The following is a 23,918-nucleotide window of genomic DNA, read 5'->3' on the forward strand; positions in this document are numbered from 1 at the left end:
CTATGGATTGAGACTATCACACCCCACATAGACCACGAGCAAGTGTGTGGGCAGAGAGAGAGAGAGGGAATGAACTATATCCTTAAGCAACAGTCGAGTAAAATTTGTCAGGAAACCTCACTCCTCACATGGGTTAAAGCGTTACCCGTGGCTCTATTAAGAATCGGAGTATAGCCAGAAGAGAAAGAAAAGTCAAGTCTTTAGGAAATGTTGTATGAAAGACCATATCAAGAGTCCTGTGTTCTGAGTATCTTGAGTGCCTTTGGAGATATGTTTTTAAAAGGTGTTATGATTTCTTTAAGCAATTCTTTTCAAGAACTTTGTCAGTATGTCTCCACAGCTGGACCCTTAGAACTGGACGTAGCAGCGCATCCCTTCCGACCAGGAGACTGAATATATATAAAATCACCAAGAAGTGGAAAGGACCGTATCGAGTCATTTTAACAACACTTGTAGCAGTAAAGGTCTGGGAGAAGAACCTTGGCTTCATTATTCGAGAATAAAGAAAGCACCCAACAAGAAACTGGAAGTCTAAAGAAACTGTCCCTTTAAAACGGAAAATCTATAAGTAAGTTTCACGTTATCTATTTGGGAAAACAGTTGTGTAAAGTTTATAATGTTGGGGTTGCTATTAGGAATATTGTCGAGGGCAATAATCTTTTTGTGTGTTCAGAGGGTGTATGTGGGTTTTTTTGAGGGGTTCTAAACATGAGATAAACAAAATGAAACAATTATTGTTTGAGCTATTCATCTTGATATTAACCGGTTTTGTAATTTGAATTAAAAAAAATAATCTAGTTTTGTAACTGATTCAAAGTTTTGTAAAGACACAGAGTTTAACCTCAGTAACAGCCTGCCTTTCCGATTCCAAAGTCAGATGAAAATCTAGTTCCGTGGAGAATACTGACATTGAATTTAACCAAAACTTGAGAAAAGAGGTAGAACAATGAGAATCATTTTAGCAGATTCAATTGGATGGATTTAAAAGGCAATTATTTTTTTTTAAATTTGAAAGAAGGAATTACAGCGTTGTGAATTATAACGTTACCAAACCATCCACCTCACGGACAAAAGAATTAATTTACTCGCCCTTCGGGAGAAACTTGTACAAGCACCCCTCGGGGCTGTCAGCTGCCAAAACCGTAGAGACAAGTGCAAAAAGGAACTTGGGATCATGTTTAAAATATAAAACGATGTTTAGAACTTACTGGAGTTCCAGGATCCTTGTTAGAGCCACCCAGAGTCGGGACCATCTGTGGAAATTTAGACCGGTTTAGACAACCAGAGAAACATCACACATCCTAAACAGAGCTGTATGAAAGTTTGTACTTGCAGCTAGCTCCTCTGACCCCAAACTCCCAAGACCTTCTCTAGTAGCTAAAGCTCTAAGATGGGGGTGTATTTGTAGAAAGGATAATAATACTTCACATGATCTTTGGTCCCCTCTTAATAACGGGAAAAATTTAGCTTGGAGTTGACGGCATTAAAGGACAGGTGAAAAGTTCAGGCTTAACTGCTTGGGTGACTAGTGATGCTATATGATCCACTCACCTCTTCATGAAGGAGAAAAGCAAATCGTGGTCTTGAGACTTAATAACTCTATCCTCTCTCTGGAAGAAATCTCCCTTGTGGCCTCGCTCGCGGGTGGACCTGGGGAAATCGAAAAGATGATACCTGGCAATCGCCAAGTCTTAGAACTAAAATAAGATGGGTATTAAAATCTGTATTTTGACCCCAGTTAACACCTCTTCCACATCAGATGACTCTTGACATCTGTCACTCAGTCAAGGCAGTGCCTGCTGCTTCACTTCACCTTGGTGGTGAGGGGTTTGGTTCCGGGTTTCGGTACCACAGCTGCGGGCCGGGGCTGGAGGAGCCGCAGGTGCGGGCAGTGAGAGGCTGATGGCGACGCCCCCTCCCTGGCAAGGGGGGGGCCGCCGGGGGAGGAGGGGCTGCCGGGGGAGGGGCCGCCGGGAGCCCAGGCAGGAGCGGAGCAGAGCGGAGCTGAGTGGTGACCGGGCTGCGGCTGGCCCGAGGGAGAAGGTGAGCGGGGCCGGGCGCCCCTCGGAGCGCGAACGTCGGAGGCGGGGGTGGCCCGGGGGCGGTGGGGGTGCCCCGGGGGAGGTGGGGGTGCCGAGGCCGAGGGGGAGCCCTGGGGGCTCACAGGGCGGCTGAGAGAACGTGCGCGCGGGGGCGGAGGGGGGGGGGCGTTGACAGGGCGGCTGAGAGAACGTGCGCGCGGGGGCGGAGGGGGGGGCGCTGACAGAGCGGCTGAGAGAACGTGCGCGCGGGGGTGGGGGGTGGGGCGCTGACAGGGCGGCTGAGAGAACGTGCGCGCGGGGGCGGAGGGGGGGGCGCTGACAGGGCAGCTGAGAGAACGTGCGCGCGGGGGTAGGGCGCTGACAGGGCGGCTGAGAGAACGTGCGCGCGGGGGTGGGGGGTGGGGCGCTGAGAGGGCGGCTGAGAGAACGGGCGCGCGGGGGTGGGGGGGCGCTGAGAGGGCGGCTGAGAGAACGGGCGCGCGGGGGTGGGGGGGGCGCTGAGAGGGCGGCTGAGAGAACGGGCGCGCGGGGGTGGGGGGGCGCTGAGAGGGCGGCTGAGAGAACGGGCGCGCGGGGGTGGGGGGGCGCTGAGAGGGCGGCTGAGAGAACGGGCGCGCGGGGGTGGGGGGGCGCTGACAGGGCGGCTGAGAGAACGGGCGCGCGGGGGTGGGGGGGGCGCTGACAGGGCGGCTGAGAGAACGGGCGCGCGGGGGTGGGGGGGGGCGCTGACAGGGCGGCTGAGAGAACGGGCGCGCGGGGGTGGGGGGGCGCTGACAGGGCGGCTGAGAGAACGGGCGCGCGGGGGTGGGGGGGCGCTGACAGGGCGGCTGAGAGAACGGGCGCGCGGGGGTGGGGGCTCACCGGGCCCCCTGGCGGGGCTGCGCAGTCGGCCGGCGGGTCCCGGGGAAAGCCCCGAGGAGGACGGCGGGGTCCGTGTTGCACGCACGGAGCGGCAGCGGGGCCGCGCCGTGCCGGAGCTACCCGGAGCGGCGCTGGGGGCTCGGCGGGAACTGCCGCTGCGCCGGCGTGGGGAGGTGGGGGGGAAGGGAAGCGGCGTTCCCTCGGGGCCAGGCAGCAGGGCAGGCTGCCTCCCGGGGCATGCCGGGAGCTGTAGTTTTCGTGGACTCGGCAGCCGGGCAGCAGCGCGGCTCTCGGGCGCGGCGTAGTCCGACCAGGTCAGACTCAGGAGCGTTGCCGGTTTCGCGTGGTTTTCCGCGGGCTTCCCGCTGCGCCCGCTCCCCGACCAGCCGTGCGGACGCGCCTCCCGGGCGCATGCGCCGTGCTTCGCGTTGGGGCAGCCCGGCGTTCGCTCGCCGGCGCAGGCGCCGTCCCCGTCCCCGGAGGTTTGTGATCTTGGGAAGCCCATGTCCTGGATAGCTGGGGTTGTGGCTTGCAAGCCTGTGACTCCCACCAAGTTCCCAACAAATTCAAACGTAGAAATTGTGCATCAGCCCTCCTCGCCCCCTCCGAGCTGGTCTGTTCTCTGTGGTCACCATTAGTAGCCTCGGTTTCCCACCTGTGGTTCTCCACAAACCCAGAGCCTCGCAGCTCCATGCTGAAGGGAGTGGGGAGCTACACACGGAGAAGGCAGAGGCCCGAGTTTGTCTTTTGGGGATGAGAAGTGGCGAGGAACTGCCATAAATGGGACGCATCCCTGCTTGAGGCATGGCTGTTTCAGCTGTGCACATGGAAAATCCTCAGATACGTTGCATCTAGCCCTCCTTTCCATTGACCCCAGGAGAACTGGCCTCCTGTGTCCCCCAAGTTTATTTACTTCCTGCTGCAGTGAAGTGGCTATTTTTCTTCTTTTCTCTGAGGATTTTGTGGATCTGGGCGTGGGAAGGACTGCCTTAATGCTGGCTTTCTCAGCCTACTTCTGGGAAGCCAGGCATATCTGCAGATTAGAGCCGGGGGAGTGGCCCAGACGCCTTTTATTCCTCGGAGGGCAGTGGATTTGGGGAGTTAGAGCAAGGCATGCCTGGATGTTGGTCTCCCTGAGGGGGAGGGGGTTTACAGCCAGATGACTGAAAAGCCTCCCCCAGTCACTTCTGGAGAAAGAGTTGGGGGGTGGCTTTTAATGTACCCACGGTATCGATGTGGCAGGTGAGCATACACCCCCCTCTTGGCTGGGGGATCTTATGTGGACGCCTGCTGAGCCAGGGCTGGAAGCCCCTCTGCACACCCTGGAGGAGCTGGGTGCAGACTGGGGACGTGAGGGCAGTCGTGACATGGACACGGAGCGGCAGAGAGTCCTGCTCTTTCAGCAGTTAACGGTGCTACCGCGTGGTCAAAATCTCAAGTGCACCCGTCCAACCGTGCATTCTCTTTCCTGGGGTTTGTTTGTGGGACAAATAAACTGCCCAGCACTAGATGAGAAGGTTGACTGCACTCCACCTCAAATCAGGTGCGTCACCTCTCCGTCGGGAAAGAAGTATGGGGCTGGGCATAAAAGGAACAGTAACTCCAACGTCGGGATTCTTTTTGGCTCTGGGCACAGAGCAGGTAACCACAGCGATACAGAGAGGGAAGGAGGTGCTGATGGGTTTGTACCTTGGAGTTACACTGTAGAGGATGATCTGTTCAGGACATCCATGTCATAGAGTAGCTATTGCATGATTTATACTCGTAATCAGGTTCCTACTTGATAGCCTTAACTTTGCGTGGATTGCGTGTTGAACTTTGCAGTAGTTTGTTTGTTTTTACATTTCCTTAAGGTCTAGGCAAAGGTTTAGAAAGTTAGCAGACTTAAGGATAAGCATTTATTACTTTGTCCTGCCACGTTGCCATTTGAAACCCGTTCTGAGTGTTGGTGGTATTCAAGAAATTGGCCGAGATTTCGAGGGTGAATCTGTATCTTTAGGTGTACTGAGCAGAAAAGTACAATGGATCTTTTTAGTTGCCAGATAGCTTTCTTTATCCAGGCGGTCAATTTGTCAAGATCAGGCTGCAGTGTCCAGGGGGCCGGGGAGGGAAGGTTGGTGTTCAAGCTTCTCATTCCTATCAGCGGTGACTCTGCTTGCACCACTAAGTGGTGCTGTGTACATACGCTTAATTAAATCGGGAGCTGCCTGTGCCTGCCTGCTTGTGCAGTTCGGAGTGGTCATTTTAGAGAAGATGTTCTTTTGGCTGCATTTGTTCTCCTGTGATACAAAAACTTGACAGCGATTGGGGGCAACTACTACTTTAGGAGGATTTCTATAAAGTAAGAAATTGCTGGTTTTATTTTGTCATGATGGGCAAAACAATAACTGATTCAAAATCACGTCCACTGCAGCTTATGCTTCCGTAACACACCACTCAACTGATTTCTATGCGTAAATGTCTTCGGAGAGGAATCACAGGTGCCTGCTGTGACTGTAGGGACAAGCAGTATGGGCTCACAGGAACAGAACATGCTTTGCCTTCCCATCACCAGAAGAAAGAGAGAAAGAAAGAAAAGAGGTGAAGAAGGGTGCTCAGGAGCAAGAGGCTGCAAGGAAGTTGCTGTACATGATCCTTTTGCCTTGCTTTATCTGACAGAAAAGCTGCCTTCTGCTAGTTGGGTCTTGGCTTGAAAGACAAGGGGGAAGAGACTCCTGCCCCTCTCCCAGGGAGTGTGCTACTTTTGACTGGCTTGTTCTGACTATGTGATCTGCAATTACAATATTTAGGTTGCGTGCTGACAGTCTATACCACTGACTCCCTGAATGGTTTTTCATTTCTGTCCCTGCTTCCTTCTCCAGCTTTTTTCAATATATCAATTTAAAAAAAGAAAAAAAATAATAAAAATTTAACCTTACATGAACATCATGTGTTGGCTTTGGCCCCAAACACTTTATTTCCTAGAAATAAGTTGAGTCTTTTCATCAGAATACGTAAAAGATTTCTAGCCATTGTAGTACTATTGTATTGTTTGTTTTTTTAAATAAGATTCTGTCCAGGTTCCAGCATGTGCACTAAATTTCTACTGCAGTAGAAGAGAGTCTTAAGCTGAAGAGAGATTTCATGCTTGGGAGAGAAAAAGAGCAGATCTTGACTCAAAAGTAACTTTTCCAAGGGAAAGGTAAACTCTTTTGTTTCTTTGGGGATTTTTATTCTGATAGCACAAGCATCTTGTTCTCTCAGGATTTTGTTATCTCTGGGAAAAAAAACCTTGGTGTTGTGTCACTTTCCTCCTTCCCTGGTTGTGTTTTTTTCACTCCTTTCAGAGGAAGTGCTAATACTGTTATAATTTAGGAAGACATTTTTAACTTGTGACTCGGAGGTCTACAGACATCACTGTAAAGACAGTTTCTGTGCATCCAAATGCTGTTAATCCCTTCAAATACGAAATGAAAGATGTGTAACTTGGAGCTGAGACGTCAGATTATTCCAGATGGGTCTGGTTTACTTTGCATTCAGTGTTCCTGTAGCCTGTTGCTTTGGAAGGTACAGGTAATAAGCTTTTCAATTGAATAAATGAGCGGTAGTGGTTTTTTGTTTTCCTCCCCTAGAAATGTAGTGCTTGATCAGACTGCACTGACCTGTAGAAGTTGTGGGCACTGTGGTGTTCTCCAGAATGCTACTTGGGCTGCCACTACAAGTAGGTCATTTAAAATAGTAACCTTAGACCTTAAAAACACATAAAAACTTCACGATGCTTAAAGTATAGAGCAGAGTAGTCACCAGGTTAAAATAACTTCATGCTTATGACATGCACAGTGATGGTTCCTTTCAGGTTTTTTGGTGTTGGTTTTTTTTTTTTTTTCTTCTTCTTTAAGATGGCACTGGTTGCAGTGATCTTCACTTTTACGACACAGCTAACTGTCTTAGTATGGATATGGTTCCTTTCTGCCTACTATTTCCGTTTACTGGCAGACATAGTTAAGATAGCTCTTTGGAGTTGTGGAGTGCGCGTGTGTATATAGATATATGTGTGTGTGTGTGTGTGTGAATGTGTCTGAAAATAATAAGACCTAAAGTCCCCTCCCCACATCATTAGCTTTCGCTGCCCTGTATTTCAGTGTTACCAAGATTTTAAAGTGACCCAAGTATTGCTGTTGCAAATGTTTCCATGTTTGTCTAACTATTGTGATGACATAAAAAAAAATAAAATCAAAACACTAAATGTTTTATTACTTGCCCTATAACTATATAGGCGTTCCCTGTCTAATATCTATTTCTTTTTTCAGGATTCACTGTATTTATTTTTTTTTACCCTATGAAACGGAAAGAGATTTCTGGCTTACTGTTGGCTTTTGATAGACGTTTTATCCTTGGGGAATTGCCCACCAATTACTTCATAGAGTTTGGAATTTAACTGAAGGACATTTTGCATGCCCGTGTTCAAATAGCGATGCTAACAGGCCACCATACGGTTCATGTTGATAGCTTTATGGATACTTAAAGGTAGGCAATATTCTTACTTTTTAATAATGCTTAACCTTTTTCTCTTTGGCATGAACAAGCAAGTCTGCCTGGTTTTGTAGGACTTGCAGCTTTTCCTTAACATCAGACTTTAAAAAGGGGAGAACCAGTAGTATCAGGTACGCAGTTAGGATGGCGATTTTTAAAATACGAAGCTGCGTAACAGTCTTGGGAAGAACATGTGTGACTGGGCGTGAGAGTCTGTGGTACAGCATTACTAACCTTTGCTAAAAAAAGTTTTGAAGAATGAAGCATTTGCTTTATGAACGGTACTTGAGGACGAATTCTGATGCTGCTGCTAAAGTTTATTGAAAAATAGGCACTGATTTCAGTGATGATGCAGGTGTGGTTTCTGTTCATGCCTTAAATCTGAAAAGAAGAGAAGAGAAACCTCCATTTGAAGGAGGATTTTGTATGAAGGGTAATCAAACCAGTAACCTGCTTTAAGAACGACTTTAACATATTTGGAGCATCGGTTAAAGGCAAATAAGTAAAGTTTATCATATCCTCCTACATAAGCTGTGACTATTGAATACAGTCGGCAGTCCACCTCAGAACTTGCTGGTGTGCAACTGCAACGTGTTAAGTTGTAAGGCTTCACAGCCACGAGCTGATGGGCCACAGTTCTCTCCGAGCATAAAGCGCTGTAAGTTTTAGTTTCTTGCACAGCAGTGACTCTTTTCAACATTAGTAACTATACAACAGGGTAAAAGGCAAATTTAGTGAAGAATAATGTGTCATTCTCAGAGTAGCTGTTTGCATTTCACCATGATGCAGATGCTTTTTATAGCAGTTGTGTTGGCACATGTGTTAGAATTCGGTTAATTCTCTCCTGAACTCATTTAAACTTTTGGCTTCAACTGCATCACTGGCAATATGTTTCAGAACAGAATAATTATTTCCTTTAAAAAAAACCGGGGGTGGGGGGGTAAGAAGAAGGGGTGGAGGAAGCGGGGATAAAAAAATCTGTTGTCTGCCAGTGCTGTGGGCTGCTCACTCATTTTTCTGTAGAACTTCTGGGGGTTTTTTGTTGTTGTTGTTGTTGTTGTTCTTCTTCTACCTTAATGCTAATAGGCATTTCTACCTTTTCTACCTTGTTTTTCTACCTAATGCTAATAGGCATTAGCCTATCCTCTGCACCTTTGGTCATTTCCTGAAGTTAGTCTGTAGTTTCCTACGTTAGTAGGTAAATGTATCTATTTTACTTTACAGAGTTTTGCTAGTTTTTTAAATTATACAAGAAATTTAAGTCTTGGAACAAATGTCTTTGCTTATTGATTTTTGTGAGTAGCTGCAAAAATCTTATTTATTAGTTGCCCCTTTTAAAATTAAAATAAAAATGAATGCTATGCAAGAAATAGGTTGCAAGTAACTGTTAGGGTCTTACTACTGCTCGCTGTTGAGAGATCGTGGGAAGTGCAGAGAATTTGTGTTAAAAGTTACGGGCATTTTTCAAGATAGTTTTCCAGGTCTGAGGCGTGCTGAAATATCTTTTTCCTATGATAGTGTGTTTAGTTTCGTTGACTTCAGCGGAACACACAGAATACATTGACTTAAACTAGCTGAGAATCTGATGATAAGGTTTTATACTCTACCTAACATAGTGTTGTGATGACCTGTCCCCTGAACTCAAAATTATGTTTGATGATCGTAACAGGAGGCCGGATCTTTGATCTGGAAACTATGCTGATAGCGACATTACAGAATCCAGGCTTGTAACTTCACTGGTTTCTTGCAGCCCCTCAAGTTCATGAAGGACAATAAAGACCCATTCTCTTTTGTTCTTGTGCTATAATCAGTGATGGAAGTATGACATTGTCAGTTGTAAGAAGTGGCTTAACTGCTGTTGGAGTCTGCTTTTATGCCTGGAAAACCTGTTGATTTGCATGGGTTTGCACAGCTTGTGCTAATGATATGGCTGGAATGAGACAGGGTCTTGTGTAGTCTGCAAGGGCTGTATATGGTCCTGGTTTATAGCTGGGTGGGAGGGATTGGTTCAAGTTACTTCTGATTTGCCCTATTTAATATCTTAAATAGGAGTGAACAGGGTGATTGGAACAGTTTCATTTTTACAAGAGGAAATTTATAAATCGGTTTTTATCCTGTGTTAGAATTAAGATATGTATTTACTGGAGACAACGAGTCTAGCCTGAACACTGAAACAGCTCTGTTTTGGGCACACTATTAGAACTTTTTTAAAATTTTCAAATCATAACAGTCTGTCAGTTCATGCTTGTTGAGTCTGAGACATTAAGTGATGCCCTTTGAACAGGGAAACATTGCTAATAATTGATATTTGGTTTGTAGACTATACCTTTTGTATGCTCTAAAGTCACCTGTTGTTTCCCTTTCATTTATAAAAGTTCTGTTCGTCAAACCATATAAGCGCATACCTAAATTCAGTGTTAAACTTCCTGAATTGCTCTAAACTATTGCGTTGCTGTAAACTGTTTTGGCTGATAAACCTAAGCGGTCAGCTTGGTATTCCTACGTGTATATGTGATTAAGATGCAATAGGTCGGAACAAGTTACCAGGCAACTGCATGCTCCAGCTGCATAGGAGGCACAAAGCAGCTGGCCCGTTCCTTGTAATCAGTGGGAAAGTACAGATTCTCCTGTGACCTTGGTCACTTTTGTCTATAACATATTAGATAAGAGTATTTTGATACTCCTCTCGCAGTGGGAGAAACACTGCTTGTGTCTGTGCAGTGTGTGAAAATCACTTTACCAAGATGCTTTTATTTCTAAAACCCTTGGAAAAAAAACCTCAAAACGGAGTTTTAAAACTTTTTTAATCCAAGGCAAACGTCAGGATTCTCATTCTTACAAAGTATTTTACAATTGTGTAACCTTGTAGACTGTACGGAGAATGAGGATCTTGCATGTGACATACTCAAAAGTTTCATTTTCGGTGTTCTACACGCTTCTACTGATCGCAGCGCCTTTGTTTCCTAAGGGCAACTGGCAACAGACAATGCGTATGGGTTTCAAGGCCCTGTGGAACAGAGAAGGTAGTTTGCCAGTGTTCTTACTGCTGTTGCAGACATTGTTTCAGTGGATTGAAAGTGGCACGTTCCAAGTACCTTTTCCTACCATTGCTGCGTATATTTTTTTTTTTTTCAATCCAGAAGAATGTTTCTGTACTTCCCTTCCCTTCCCTATAGGTGCATGTTGATTTACATTGCATGCTATTGCAGTGTTCTTAGTCTACCAGTTACAGATTACTCCTTTCAGTTCTTGTGCATTTCTGAATGTGTATCTACCTACTAAACTCACATTTATTCAGACCTGATATGCAACTGCTACGCAAGTCAGCTATTGTGCTAGTTATGGTGTTTACCCCGTCAGTTGCTTTACTGTCTAATAAGTACCTTGATGACAGAGAAGGGGAGTGTCAGAAAATGGACAAGTCAGGCTTTATATTAGAGATGGTTTTCATAAGATTTAAGAGAATGCAGTTTTGGCATAAGGATTTACATACCGCTCCCGGTGTTCTGTTGGGCTCCCGGTGTTCTGTTGGGCTCCCGGTGTTCTGTTGGGCTCCCGGTGTTCTGTTGGGCTCCCGGTGTTCTGTTGGGCTCCCGGTGTTCTGTTGGGCTCCCGGTGTTCTGTTGGGCTCCCGGTGTTCTGTTGGGCTCCCGGTGTTCTGTTGGGCTCCCGGTGTTCTGTTGGGCTCCCGGTGTTCTGTTGGGCTCCCGGTGTTCTGTTGGGCTCCCGGTGTTCTGTTGGGCTGACGTTTTGCAAGAAGCTGAGGTGTTTAACTTTCAAAAGCTGTTTATGTAAATTGGCTTACCTCTGAGTAGTCTCCTTCAGCTGTGTGTAACGAAGAAATAAATGTGCATCTCTAGACATGTGCATATGCAGATAGAATTGTAAGTGCAGAGCTGGGGATGATGCTTGTGTTTGAGGGTAGAAATACGGAGAGGGACAGCAGTGGGGAAAGAAGAACCTTTGAAGATAGTCTAGTGTTGCTCTCATTCTAGAGGTGAATGATCAACTTTCTGTACCATTCTTGACAAATGCTTGCCTAATTTATTCTTAAACATTTCCTGTAATTATTACTACTGTTGCAAAGATTGCCACATACCCTAAGTTTTTCAGGTTGTAATTTAAGCCCCATGATTCCGTGTAACTGTGTGCAGTGGATGCACAGAAAAGTTCTTCCTTATAGCTACCTTTTAGAGTTTAAACATTGTTCTTTCTCTTCAGTATTGCCCTTTCTAGGTTAAGAGGCTGTTTTTCAATTTATGCTTTGAAGTCAGACTCCTGTACATCGTTGAGCACCCTCTTGGACTTACTGTAGACCCTCGCCAGTTATACTACACCCTTCTTGAAAAGCAGTACATCATCTGGAGGGTTCAGCAGCTAATCCGTGCAAATGTAGCGCGGCAGAAATAATGCTTGGATGTACTACCTCAAGTGTGATGTGTGAGGAGGATTCACTGGGCCTTTTGATTAGCAAGAAACGGTACATAAGAACTAGGTGACAGAAATAGGACACGCAGCTGGCACACTGGCCTTCAAGCTTACAGTGCAGCTCCGTGGGCTTTGGCTGGCTAAAGAAGAGCATGAGGCACAGGAGAGAACTGCTGCTGGATCTTAGTGAAAGACGGTAAGTCATTTGGAGAGAGGTTTTCAAAGCCAGGAATTCAAGTCGGGTGCCCAATTCCAGAGTGCCTGTGAAATCCCTGTGTACTGCCCTCGCTTGTCTAACTTTGTGTTGTATATTGTCTAGCAGCTTTTCTTTCAAAGATAACAAAGCTACACTTGTGTGATAGGTGATGTAATGATCTCATAATAACAGGCAAAATCCAAGTCACAGAAAATGCCAGCATTTGAAAGAGAGCCGGATAGGAGAGCCTTTTTTGTATGGATCAGTTGTCTTGTTCTGATTTTTTTGTTTTACAGGTAAAATCACAGCTCAGTGTGACATGGAAATAACTGGAAATAGTTTTATTTTTAAATTCGGGGCCTTATTTTCCTTGAAACTGGATTTTCAGATACGGTGCTAGAAGACGTTACAGAATTGTAAATGTTGTTTCTGCCTCCTGTTCCTCTTGAACATTTGGTTTCCTGGGGAAAAATACTGTGTAAGCTCTGTAAGCAAAGAGGTTTTATATTTTTGGAATACTTGCCAGCTGAAGGGTTTGTACCTTGGACTTAAACTGTAGAGGAGGATCTGTTCAGGACATCCATGTTATAGAGTAGCTGTTGCATGACTTATACTTGTAATCCGGTTCCTACTTGATAGCCTTAACTTTGCGTGGATTGTGTGTTGAACTTTCCAGTAGTTTGTTTGTTTTTACATTTCCTTAAGGTCTAGGCAAAGGCTTAGAGAGTTAGCAGACTTAAGGATAAGCATTTATTACTTTGTCCTGCCACGTTGCTATTTGAAACCTGTTCTGAGTGTTGGTGGTATTCAAGAAATTGCCGAGATTTCGAGGGTGAAATCTGTATCTTTAGGTGTACTGAGCAGAAAAGTACAATGGATCTTTTTAGTTGCCAGATAGCTTGCTTTATCCAGGCGGTCAATTTGTCAAGATCAGGCTGCAGCGTGGCCAATTCATTTCTTAGTTCCAACAACTGCCATCTTAATGTAGAGATTTATTCTGTAATCAAAACTGGAACTGTTGTCCCTGGTTATGTGTGCTTGCTTATTTGTTTTTAACGCTGCTTCAGTGAGACTCCGTCTGAGGGCAGAAGAATCACAAAGCTAGACCAGATTTTGCTAAATGGAAATAACATAACACTGGTAAGTCAGCATTGTTAAAATGCTGCATGCATTTATTTTCTGTACCTGTAAATCAATCAGTCACTGAGCTCAGCTACTTTAAGCTGAGCTTTCCAGACAATTCCATTACACAAGGTAATTTCAAGTAGCTTCTGGGGCATATGTGTGTATGAATGATGCTGGAAAAGTGACCTTGCTGTCTTAGTACACGTTACAATTTAAAAAAAAAAAAAAAAAAAAAAAAGAGCATGTCCCTAACTTTATTTTGGTGAATGTTTTTCTGGTCTTCAGGTGTGCCAGGGAATCACTGGCTTTGTTAAGCGCTCCGTAAGCTGGTTCATACAGTGGCTTTTAACTCACGAGTGTTTGCCTGCATAAGCGTGTAGGTGGAATGCATCTACGTTTTATCCATTATTGTATGTATAGATGTGTTTGCAGCAGTTTGGATGTTTACAAGCTTGTCAAGTCATTTGGCAGTTATGATTACCATGTGATGCCCAGAGAGCTGTACCTTTACGTGCTCTGAAAAAAATCTGGAGGTCTGTTGGCTTATACCAAATCAGAAGCACTATGATTTTTAGTTTATTCTCTGCTGGTGTAGGTAGGTCAGTACTGCAACAGTAATTAAATACTGTGATTATGCATCCCTAAGCTGAATTCTGCGACTTCCTAAATACCACAAGAGCAGACCTAGAATAGTTTGTTGTTTGTCGGCATAGATGGCTACAAAGTCAGGACTTCCTACGTAAAAGCATTCCTAATTTTGTGGGAAGAGGAGAGGACGACCAACTCGAGTCGAAATGAGCTCTGTGTGAACGAGGAACAATCTCCATTTTGCTGTCTTACCCAGCTTGCACCTCCTCACTGTGTGTCTGAGCAAGTGCCATCTTGCCTTAATTTCTAAGCCTCTTTCTGCTTTGGTTATTGTTCTGCCTCCTTAAAGGATAGTGCATGTTCTGACTTCTTGTGTGGGGTAAAATTACTACCCTCCGGTTAAGCTGGTGGTATACTGCCCTGGAAGCAGAAGCTGGTGATGCTTAGAGTGCAAATTTTCAGCGAGACGTAGATACGTTTCTGTATCGGATCTTGTGCCTCTCTTGCGGACACGTCTTCCCACGTCAGGAAGACTATGCTTTAGACTTTTTCTTACTTCGGTCCTGAAAGCAGCAAAGTTCTTCCTCTTTAGAAGTGCTCAGCTAATTATTAAGAACGTATCAGTAAAAGCAATGGTTATCCTCTTCTTTTATCCCTTATTCAGGAAAGGTGCATCACTAATGATGATGCTGGTTTTGTAAGTTGAAACCGTTACTTTCCTGTAAAGACACACTAATTTGTTCTGAATAAAAGCCTTTCTTTTTGTTCTCTTTGTGCTCAGTTACGTAAGTGCACGAGGGAGTTAGTTTTCCAACGGGTTGATGGAGTGGAAAAAGAATAGTTACGTTCCAGTTGCTGTCGGTCTTCAGTTTTTCTACATCTGTTGCATTTGTTTATGGCCCAAGTCTATATAAAACCCAAATCGTGGGCCAAGAGATTGCTATTCTTTGCACTACAGGCAGATACTAAGCTGGATCATTTGTTTAAACCCTGCTTCAGGCTGTGTCGCCAGAAACCGTGTGGTAGAGTGCTGCAGAATTCTGAAAGCTCTTCAGAGTGGATGCATCTGTTTGATGCTCAGCAGCCGTTGGTTCTGCTGGCCTTGAGGTTCAGCCCTCTTGGACTTGTTTTGCTTGGCAGATGTACTCTCTTGTAGTAAAGGCATTGTAGTGGTATTTTGCGAGTGAGGACAGACAGACCAGACATCGTTCATGTCCAGGGAGCCGGGGCGGGAAGGTTGGTGTTCAAGCTTCTCATTCCTGTCAGCGGTGACTCCGCTTGCACCACTAAGTGGTGCTGTGTACATACGCTTTATTAAATCGGGAGCTGCCTGTGCCTGCCTGCTTGTGTAGTTCGGAGCGGTCCTTTTAGAGAAAATGTTCTTTTGGCTGCATTTGTTCTCCTGTGATACAAAAACTTGACAGCTGTTGGGGGCAACTACTACTTTAGGAGAATTTCTATAAAGTAAGAAATTGCTGGTTTTATTTTGTCATGGTGGGCACAAAATTAACTGATTCAAAATCACGTCCACTGCAGCTTATGCTTCCGTAACACACCACTCAACTGATTTCTATGCGTAAATGTCTTCGGAGAGGAATCACAGGTGCCTGCTGTGACTATAGGGACAAGCAGTATGGGCTCACAGGAACAGAACATGCTTTGCCTTCCCATCACCAGAAGAAAGAGAGAAAGAAAGAAAGAGGTGAAGAAGGGTGCTCAGGAGCAAGAGGCTGCAAGGAAGTTGCTGTACATGATCCTTTTGCCTTGCTTTATCTGACAGAAAAGCTGCCTTCTGCTAGTTGGGTCTTGGCTTGAAAGACAAGGGGGAAGAGACTCCTGCCCCTCTCCCAGGGAGTGTGCTACTTTTGACTGGCTTGTTCTGACTATGTGATCTGCAATTACAATATTTAGGTTGCGTGCTGACAGTCTATACCACTGACTCCCTGAGTGGTTTTTCATTTCTGTCCCCGCTTCCTTCTCCAGCTTTTTTCAATATATCAATTTAAAAAAAAAAAAAAAAAAAATTAATAAAAATTTAACCTTACATGAACATCATCTGTTGGCTTTGGCCCCAAACACTTTATTTCCTAGAAATAAGTTGAGTCTTTTCATCAGAATATGTAAAAGATTTCTAGCCACTGTAGTACTATTGTATTGTTTGTTTTTTTAAATAAGATTCTGTCCAGGTTCCAGCATGTGCACTAAATTTCTACTGCAGTAGAAGAGAGTCTTAAGCTGAAGAGAGATTTCATGCTTGGGAGAGAAAAAGGGCAGATCTTGACTCAAAAGTAACTTTTCCAAGGGAAAGGTAAACTCTTTTGTTTCTTTGGGGATTTTTATTCTGATAGCACAAGCATCTTGTTCTCTCAGGATTTTGTTATCTCTGGGAAAAAAAACCTTGGTGTTGTGTCACTTCCTCCTTCCCTGGTTGTGTTTTTTTCACTCCTTTTCAGAGGAAGTGCTAATACTGTTATAATTTAGGAAGACATTTTAACTTTTGACTCGGAGGTCTGCAGACTTCACTGTAAAGACAGTTTCTGTGCATCCAAATGCTGTTAATCCCTTAAAATACGAAATGAAAGATGTGTAACTTGGAGCTGAGACTGAGTCAGAGTATTCCAGATGGGTCTGGTTTACTTTGCATTCAGTGTTCCTGTAGCCTGTTGCTTTGGAAGGTACAGGTAATAAGCTTTTCAATTGAATAAATGAGCGGTAGTGGTTTTTTGTTTTCCTCCCCTAGAAATGTAGTGCTTGATCAGACTGCACTGACCTGTAGAAGTTGTGGGCACTGTGGTGTTCTCCAGAATGCTACTTGGGCTGCCACTACAAGTAGGCCATTTAAAATAATAACCTTAGACTTTAAAAATACATAAAAACTTCATGATGCTTAAAGTATAGAGCAGAGTAGTCATCAGGTTAAAATAACTTCATGCTTATGACATGCACAGTGATGGTTCCTTTCAGGTTTTTTGGTTGTTGTTGGTGGTGGTTGTTTTTTCTTCTTTAAGATGGCACTGGTTGCAGTGATCTTCAGTTTTACGGCGCAGCTAACTGTCTTAGTATAGATATGGTTCCTTTCTGCCTACTATTTCCGTTTACTGGCAGACATAGTTAAGATAGCTCTTTGGAGTTGTGGAGTGCGCGTGTGTATATAGATATATGTGTGTGTGTGTGTGTGAATGTGTCTGAAAATAATAAGACCTAAAGTCCCCTCCCCACATCATTAGCTTTCGCTGCCCTGTATTTCAGTGTTACCAAGATTTTAAAGTGACCCAAGTATTGCTGTTGCAAATGTTTCCATGTTTGTCTAACTATTGTGATGACATAAAAAAAAATAAAATCAAAACACTAAATGTTTTATTACTTGCCCTATAAGTATATAGGCGTTCCCTGTCTAATATCTATTTCTTTTTTCAGGATTCACTGTATTTATTTTTTTTTACCCTATGAAACGGAAAGAGATTTCTGGCTTACTGTTGGCTTTTGATAGACGTTTTATCCTTGGGGAATTGCCCACCAATTACTTCATAGAGTTTGGAATTTAACTGAAGGACATTTTGCATGCCCGTGTTCAAATAGCGATGCTAACAGGCCACCATACGGTTCATGTTGATAGCTTTATGGATACTTAAAGGTAGGCAATAGTCTTATTTTTTAATAATGCTTAACCTTTTTCTCTTTGGCAAGAACAAGCAAGTCTGCCTGGTTTTGTAGGACTTGCAGCTTTTCCTTAACATCAGACTTTAAAAAGGGGAGAACCAGTAGTATCAGGTACGCAGTTAGGATGGCGATTTTTAAAATACTAAGCTGCGTAACAGTCTCGGGAAGAACATGTGTGACTGGGCGTGAGAGTCTGTGGTACAGCATTACTAACCTTTGCTAAAAAAAGTTTTGAAGAATGAAGCATTTGCTTTATGAACGGTACTTGAGGACGAATTCTGATGCTGCTGCTAAAGTTTATTGAAAAATAGGCACTGATTTCAGTGATGATGCAGGTGTGGTTTCTGTTCATGCCTTAAATCTGAAAAGAAGAGAAGAGAAACCTCCATTTGAAGGAGGATTTTGTATGAAGGGTAATCAAACCAGTAACCTGCTTTAAGAACGACTTTAACATATTTGGAGCATCGGTTAAAGGCAAATAAGTAAGGTTTATCATATCCTCCTACATAAGCTGTGACTATTGAATACAGTCGGCAGTCCGCCTCAGAACTTGTTGGTGTGCAACTGCAACGTGTTAAGTTGTAAGACTTCACAGCCACGAGCTGATGGGCCACAGTTCTCTCCGAGCATAAAGCGCTGTAAGTTTTAGTTTCTTGCACAGCAGTGACTCTTTTCAACATTAGTAACTATACAACAGGGTAAAAGGCAAATTTAGTGAAGAATAATGTGTCATTCTCAGAGTAGCTGTTTGCATTTCACCATGATGCAGATGCTTTCTATAGGAGTTGTGTTGGCACATGTCTTAGAATTCGGTTAATCCTCTCCTGAACTCATTTAAACTTTTGGCTTCAACTGCATCACTGGCAATATGTTTCAGAATAGAATAATTATTTCCTTTAAAAAAAAACGGGGGTGGGGGGGTAAGAAGAAGGGGTGGAGGAAGCGGCGATAAAAAAATCTGTTGTCTGCCAGTGCTGTGGGCTGCTCACTCATTTTTCTGTAGAACTTCTGGGGGTTTTTTGTTGTTGTTCTTCTTCTTCTACCTTAATGCTAATAGGCATTTCTACCTTTTCTACCTTGTTTTTCTACCTAATGCTAATAGGCATTAGCCTATCCTCTGCACCTTTGGTCATTTCCTGAAGTTTGTCTGTAGTTTCCTACATTAGTAGGTAAATGTATCTATTTTACTTTACAGAGTTTTGATAGTTTTTTAAATTATACAAGAAATTTAAGTCTTGGAACAAATGTCTTTGCTTATTGATTTTTGTGAGTAGCTGCAAAAATCTTATGTATTAGTTGCCCCTTTTAAAATTAAAATAAAAATGAATGCTATGCAAGAAATACGTTGCAAGTAACTGTTAGGGTCTTACTACTGCTCGCTGTTGAGAGATCGTGGGAAGTGCAGAGAATTTGTGTTTAAAAGTTACGGGCATTTTTCAAGATAGTTTTCCAGGTCTGAGGCGTGCTGAAATATCTCTTTCCTATGATAGTGTGTTTAGTTTCATTGACTTCAGCGGAACACACAGAATACATTGACTTAAACTAGCTGAGAATCTGATGATAAGGTTTTATACTCTACCTAACATAGTGTTGTGATGACCTGTCCCCTGAACTCAAAATTATGTTTGATGATCTTAACAGGAGGCCGGATCTTTGATCTGGAAATTATGCTGGTAGCGACGTTACAGAATCCAGGCTTGTAACTTCACTGGTTTCTTGCAGCCCCTCAAGTTCATGAAGGACAATAAAGACCCATTCTCTTTTGTTCTTGTGCTATAATCAGTGATGGAAGTATGACATTGTCAGTTGTAAGAAGTGGCTTAACTGCTGTTGGAGTCTGCTTTTATGCCTGAAAAACCTGTTGATTTGCATGGGTTTGCACAGCTTATGCTAATGATGTGGCTGTAATGAGACAGGATCTTGTGTAGTCTGCAAGGGCTGTATATGGTCCTGGTTTATAGCTGGGTGGGAGGGATTGGTTCAAGTTATTTCTGATTTGCCCTATTTAATATCTTTGTTTCCTAATGGCAACTGGCAACAGACAATGCGTATGGGTTTCAAGGCCCTGTGGAACAGAGAAGGTAGTTTGCCAGTGTTCTTACTGCTGTTGCAGACGTCGTTTCATTGGATTGAAAGTGGCACATTCCAAGTACCTTTTCCTACCATTGCTGCGTTTTGGTTTTTTTTAAATCCAGAAGAATGTTTCTGTACTTCCCTTCCCTATAGGTGCATGTTGATTTACATTGCATGCTATTGCAGCGTTCTTAGTCTACCAGTTACAGATTACTCCTTTCAGTTCTTGTGCATTTCTGAATGTGTATCTACCTATACACCTACTAAACTCACATTTATTCAGACATGATATGCGGCTGCGTGGTCCTTTGTTACCGGCTGGGCTGAAACCACGACACACTTGTATGCAGCTTTTTTTTTTCCCCCTTTCTTTTTTTCAGGTCAGTAATTTTGTTTCGAGTGTTCTGTTTCTCGAAATGAGCATTCAGTGACGGAGTTAAGTATTCTTTATTGCAGCGCTGGAAGAACGGAGGATCGCTCCTCCAAATGTGCTTTCTGGCTGGGACTAATTGTATAGGTTAAATACCTGCCTTACATACATATTCATAAAATTTCTGAGAAATAATATACATATTCATTGATTTTCCGAGAAGTCATTAGCATATGTAAATGTCCTTTATGCATGCGTGTTGAAGGTCTTCGTTGGTCTTCTGGAGTCCTCTGGTGGTCTTCCATAGTCTTCCTCACTTGTCCGCTGTTTGAACTTTGTTGTACGAGTTTGCGCAGTACGATCCCCTTCTGGGCCCCACAAACAACTTCTCTGCTTATCACCTAGCTTTTGGCTCAGTCACCACAAGAGACAGAACATATTTTCTTATCAAACAGAATACCTCCTCAAAGAGGGCATGTTATTTTGTCTTATATTACAGACACAGGAATCTTGTGCTTTATGTCCTTGGCTTGTCTACGTAAATCAACTTACAGAGGCAGTTGTTAACCTTCTAACAAATTCCTGAGTCTTTTATTTAGCAATACACTGAGTCTAAACATACGTTCTATTTCTACATCTACTAGGCCTAGTGTCAGTTTCTGCATCAGTTCAGGGGTAGAAAGATGGTTTAATAGTATGCATTGTTTGGGGTTTTTTTTGTTGTTTGGTTTTTTTTTTTAGTCTTCATGCATTGTGTTTTCCTGCAATTCCCAACTTTATTGAAGAAGGAACGTTGGGTTTTTAACAGTTCTGCTGTGTAAGTTGTTATCTCTCTTAACAGGACTGATGGTGACATTGTTTAGCAGGGGTTAGGGTGAGCATCTTGTATGTATTTGTCTATGGAGTTTTAGTACTACTGATGAAAGCAGAAGGGCCGTGAGGCACAGTGCCCTTCAGGGTTTGGGGTGCCTTTCCTCATTGCCCACAGAATGCCACGTTGTCCTTAGAATCTTTGCAGCTGGTGGCAGGCCCCTCGTAGATTACAAGGCTTGGGACTTGACTTTCTTTTGTGGGCATGTAGCAGAGCTCAGAGTCTCTGGGGAGCTGTAGGTTAGGGGGTGCCCCCAGAATTTGGGATGTTGCTCAGAAGAGCGGCTCTTGAGGAGTAGCCACTGAAGGGGGTTCAGGAGTGCAGATTGAGGGCAGGAGGTGTCAGGAAGCAGTGGGGTTCCTTTCCTGACAGTTGAGGAGAAGAAAAGGGGTTTCTTAAGTTTTGGGACTGCTGGGGAAAGGGAGGAGGGTTTACCAGCCCTTCTCAGAGGAGTTTTGCAGTTGGATTTGAATGTCATAGAATCGTAGAATGGTTTGGGTTGGAAGGCACCATAAAGATCCTCTAGTTCCAACCCTCCCCCACGGACGCCGTCCGCAAGACCAGGTTGCTGAAAGCCCCATCTGACTTGGCCTTGAATGCTTTCAGGGAGGGAGCATCCGCAGGTTCTCTGGGCAACGCGTTCCAGTGCCTCGCCACCCCTAGTGAGAAACGTCTTCCTAACGCCTAAACTAAATGTACCCTCCTTAGGACTAAAGCCGTTACCGCCTTGTCCTATGGCTGTACTCCCTTGTAAAAAGTCCCTCTGCAGGTTTCTTATAGGCACCCTTTACGTACCGTGAAGTCTGCTATAAGGTCTCCCGAAAAGCTGCATGCCGGTGAGCGGTCCGAGAAGGTGAGGCGGTCGTCGGCCGGGTCGGTGTTGAATAGCAAAGTATTATGGGGCTGCTCGGTTCAGCCTTTACCTTCTGTTGTGGAGGTGCTGTGTGGGCTATCTTTGAATTGGATGAGCGTTTCAGGTGAGCTGTGGGTTAGCGAGGAGGAGCGTGGGGCTGATGGCTTCTCACGAGTGCCACGCTAACGTGGTTTCTCTCGGTACCTTAGATACCACGAGTGATGATGGCTGCAGGGTCTGAGTCTGGAATGAGCGGGGAAGTGAACACGGTGGCACTTGTGAGGAGGGGGGAGTTGGGGAAGTAGTTGGCGTTGGCCAGCGGGATGCTTACTCCCTTTTCTGATTTGTTTGTGTTTGTTTTTTTCATTGCAGATGTTGAAGAGCAATGTTCCCCTTGAGGAACATCCCAGTTAGCCCGTGTGGTTTTGTGGAGGATGGATTTGGACCCTCAGCCCTCTGAAAGCTAAGTTGAGGGACCAGGCTGAGAGGAAGGGACAAAGCTGGGAATAGCAGGGAGGAGTTTTAAAGTTAGCGCAGGAGAGAGGGCTGTCCCAAAGCAGTCGCCTTTGCGCAGGAGAAGGGAGCGGGTTGCTTTTCAGCACGAGACCCGTGTGTGCCGGGCAGGGCAGTTCCAGCCCGTGTCCGCGGTGGCGTGTAGTTTGTGTAGTCTGTCTTGTGCGCTTAGACCTTCCTCGGGTCTCGATGTCCTTGTCGCGCTTTGCGCCAGAGGAGCGAGGCATGCGCTTCGGGTGCTGTCCCTAGGGTTTTGAATGCTCTTACTCATTGGCCTGGTGCCAATCGGGTGCTTCTTTTCTTGCGCTCGGAGCTCTAAAGCATGGATCGGTCTTGGCGGGTTCCGGTCAGTGCTCTATGGCAGCATTTTTTTCAGCCTGCATCGGCAGCTCTGCTCTCTAGCCGTCCGTTTTCTCGGAGTGGGACTTCTTCCCCGCATCCTGACATCCTTAGGTCTCGACGCCAGGCTTCTGGCGCATCTGTCGTCTGGGTTTTGACAGTGCTGTCTTGTAACGGGCCGCTCCGTTTGACTCCTCTGGGTCTGCTGTGGAGCCTCCTGGCCTCGCGGTTGCGGCCCCGTAGGTCATCTTGCCCGACGGCGCCTCCCGTCCGGGGGTCATTCTTCTTGCTGAGAGTTTTCTCTCTCGTTGAATCACCTCGTTGGTGGCGTTCCACGTGGTGACGTTCTGCACACGGTGTGCTTGGCTTGGAGCTGCTCTGCCTGGGGGGGTGTGGAGTCAGGGGTAGGTGGAACAGCGATAAGAGTCTACGGGTGAAACGTTGATGTGCCTAGACCGTTTAGGCGAGGGTTGTACAGTCATCTCGGCTCGAGTAGCCATCAGCGGCCTGCGCGGACAGCCGTGCCGATAGTGTTTCACGGAGACAATTGGAGCCGTGTGGCAGGGGTTGCTGAGGGGCAGTGAAGCGGATTTGAGTCTCTCAGGTGTTAAGACTTGCACGTGATGGGCTCCAAGTTTGGCCCTGGGTTTTTTTGGTTGGTGGGGTGTAGGGTTTAGGGTTACTCCGTGCGGGGCCCGGATGATAGAACACCAGTATGATGATCAAAGTCGCCCCTTTATTGAGCTTAGCTGATCATTCTTACACAACTCTCTAAGTTGTTTAGAAGCTTTGATTGGCTGCTGCACGCAAGCATGTGGTGTCCACGCGCACAAGCGTAAGCGGTGATTGGTTACATCGATACTGTCCACGCGTAGAAACATAAGATACAGTTAGTTATACTCGCTCTGTACACGTGCATACACACAGGATATAATTGGCTATGTTAGAGCATGCAAAACTTGTCTTAGTCCAACTGGTCGAGATAAGCCCCTGAATTGAGGTCGGTTGTGCCAAGTTCCCTTTATCGTGGAATGTGCACCTGTGTTTTTCTAATTGGGATCTTTCTTCTTCTATCTTCTTGTTTGTTCTGTTCAGAGCCTTCAAAGGTGTCTGGAACTCTCTTGCGACCATGAGCTACTTTCAGGGCCAGTAACGAAGTTCCATATAATTGAACCCTACAGTGGGCAGGGGGGTGTGTGTGTTGGGTTTTTGTGTTGTTTTTTTGTTTGTTTTTTGGTTGTGTGTTGTTTTTTTTTTGTTTGTTTTTAAAATGACAGGCTGTAGCTGCATTCCAGATGGTCTTTGTAGATGGAATCAAGACCTCTGGAGTTGTGAAGCTCTTGCTCTGCATCCAGGTGACTCATTCAATATGTTTGGGGTTTTTTTTTTTTCAGATGTGGAGGGACAGGATGTGTCCCACAGAGCGATGGGGGAAGGCAGCAGAGCACTGTAAGGAGTTGAGTCCGTGGGTGGACTCTGAAGGAAGA

At 45.0% G+C, this 23,918-nt stretch overlaps 1 protein-coding gene and 1 long non-coding RNA gene across 23 annotated transcripts in view; one reads left to right on the forward strand and one right to left on the reverse strand.

The window, feature by feature from the left end:
• The window catches only part of LOC126036761 (electroneutral sodium bicarbonate exchanger 1-like), a 340,015-nt gene that overhangs the window by 174,716 nt on the left and 141,381 nt on the right, over nt 1-23,918 (forward strand). The gene's annotated exons all lie outside the window — the stretch shown is intronic.
• Nucleotides 1-23,918, reverse strand: part of LOC126036771 (uncharacterized) — a 251,573-nt gene that overhangs the window by 4,959 nt on the left and 222,696 nt on the right. The gene's annotated exons all lie outside the window — the stretch shown is intronic.

Source organism: Accipiter gentilis, unplaced genomic scaffold (genome assembly GCF_929443795.1).
Source record: "Accipiter gentilis unplaced genomic scaffold, bAccGen1.1, whole genome shotgun sequence".
NCBI classification, from domain to species: domain Eukaryota; kingdom Metazoa; phylum Chordata; class Aves; order Accipitriformes; family Accipitridae; genus Astur; species Astur gentilis.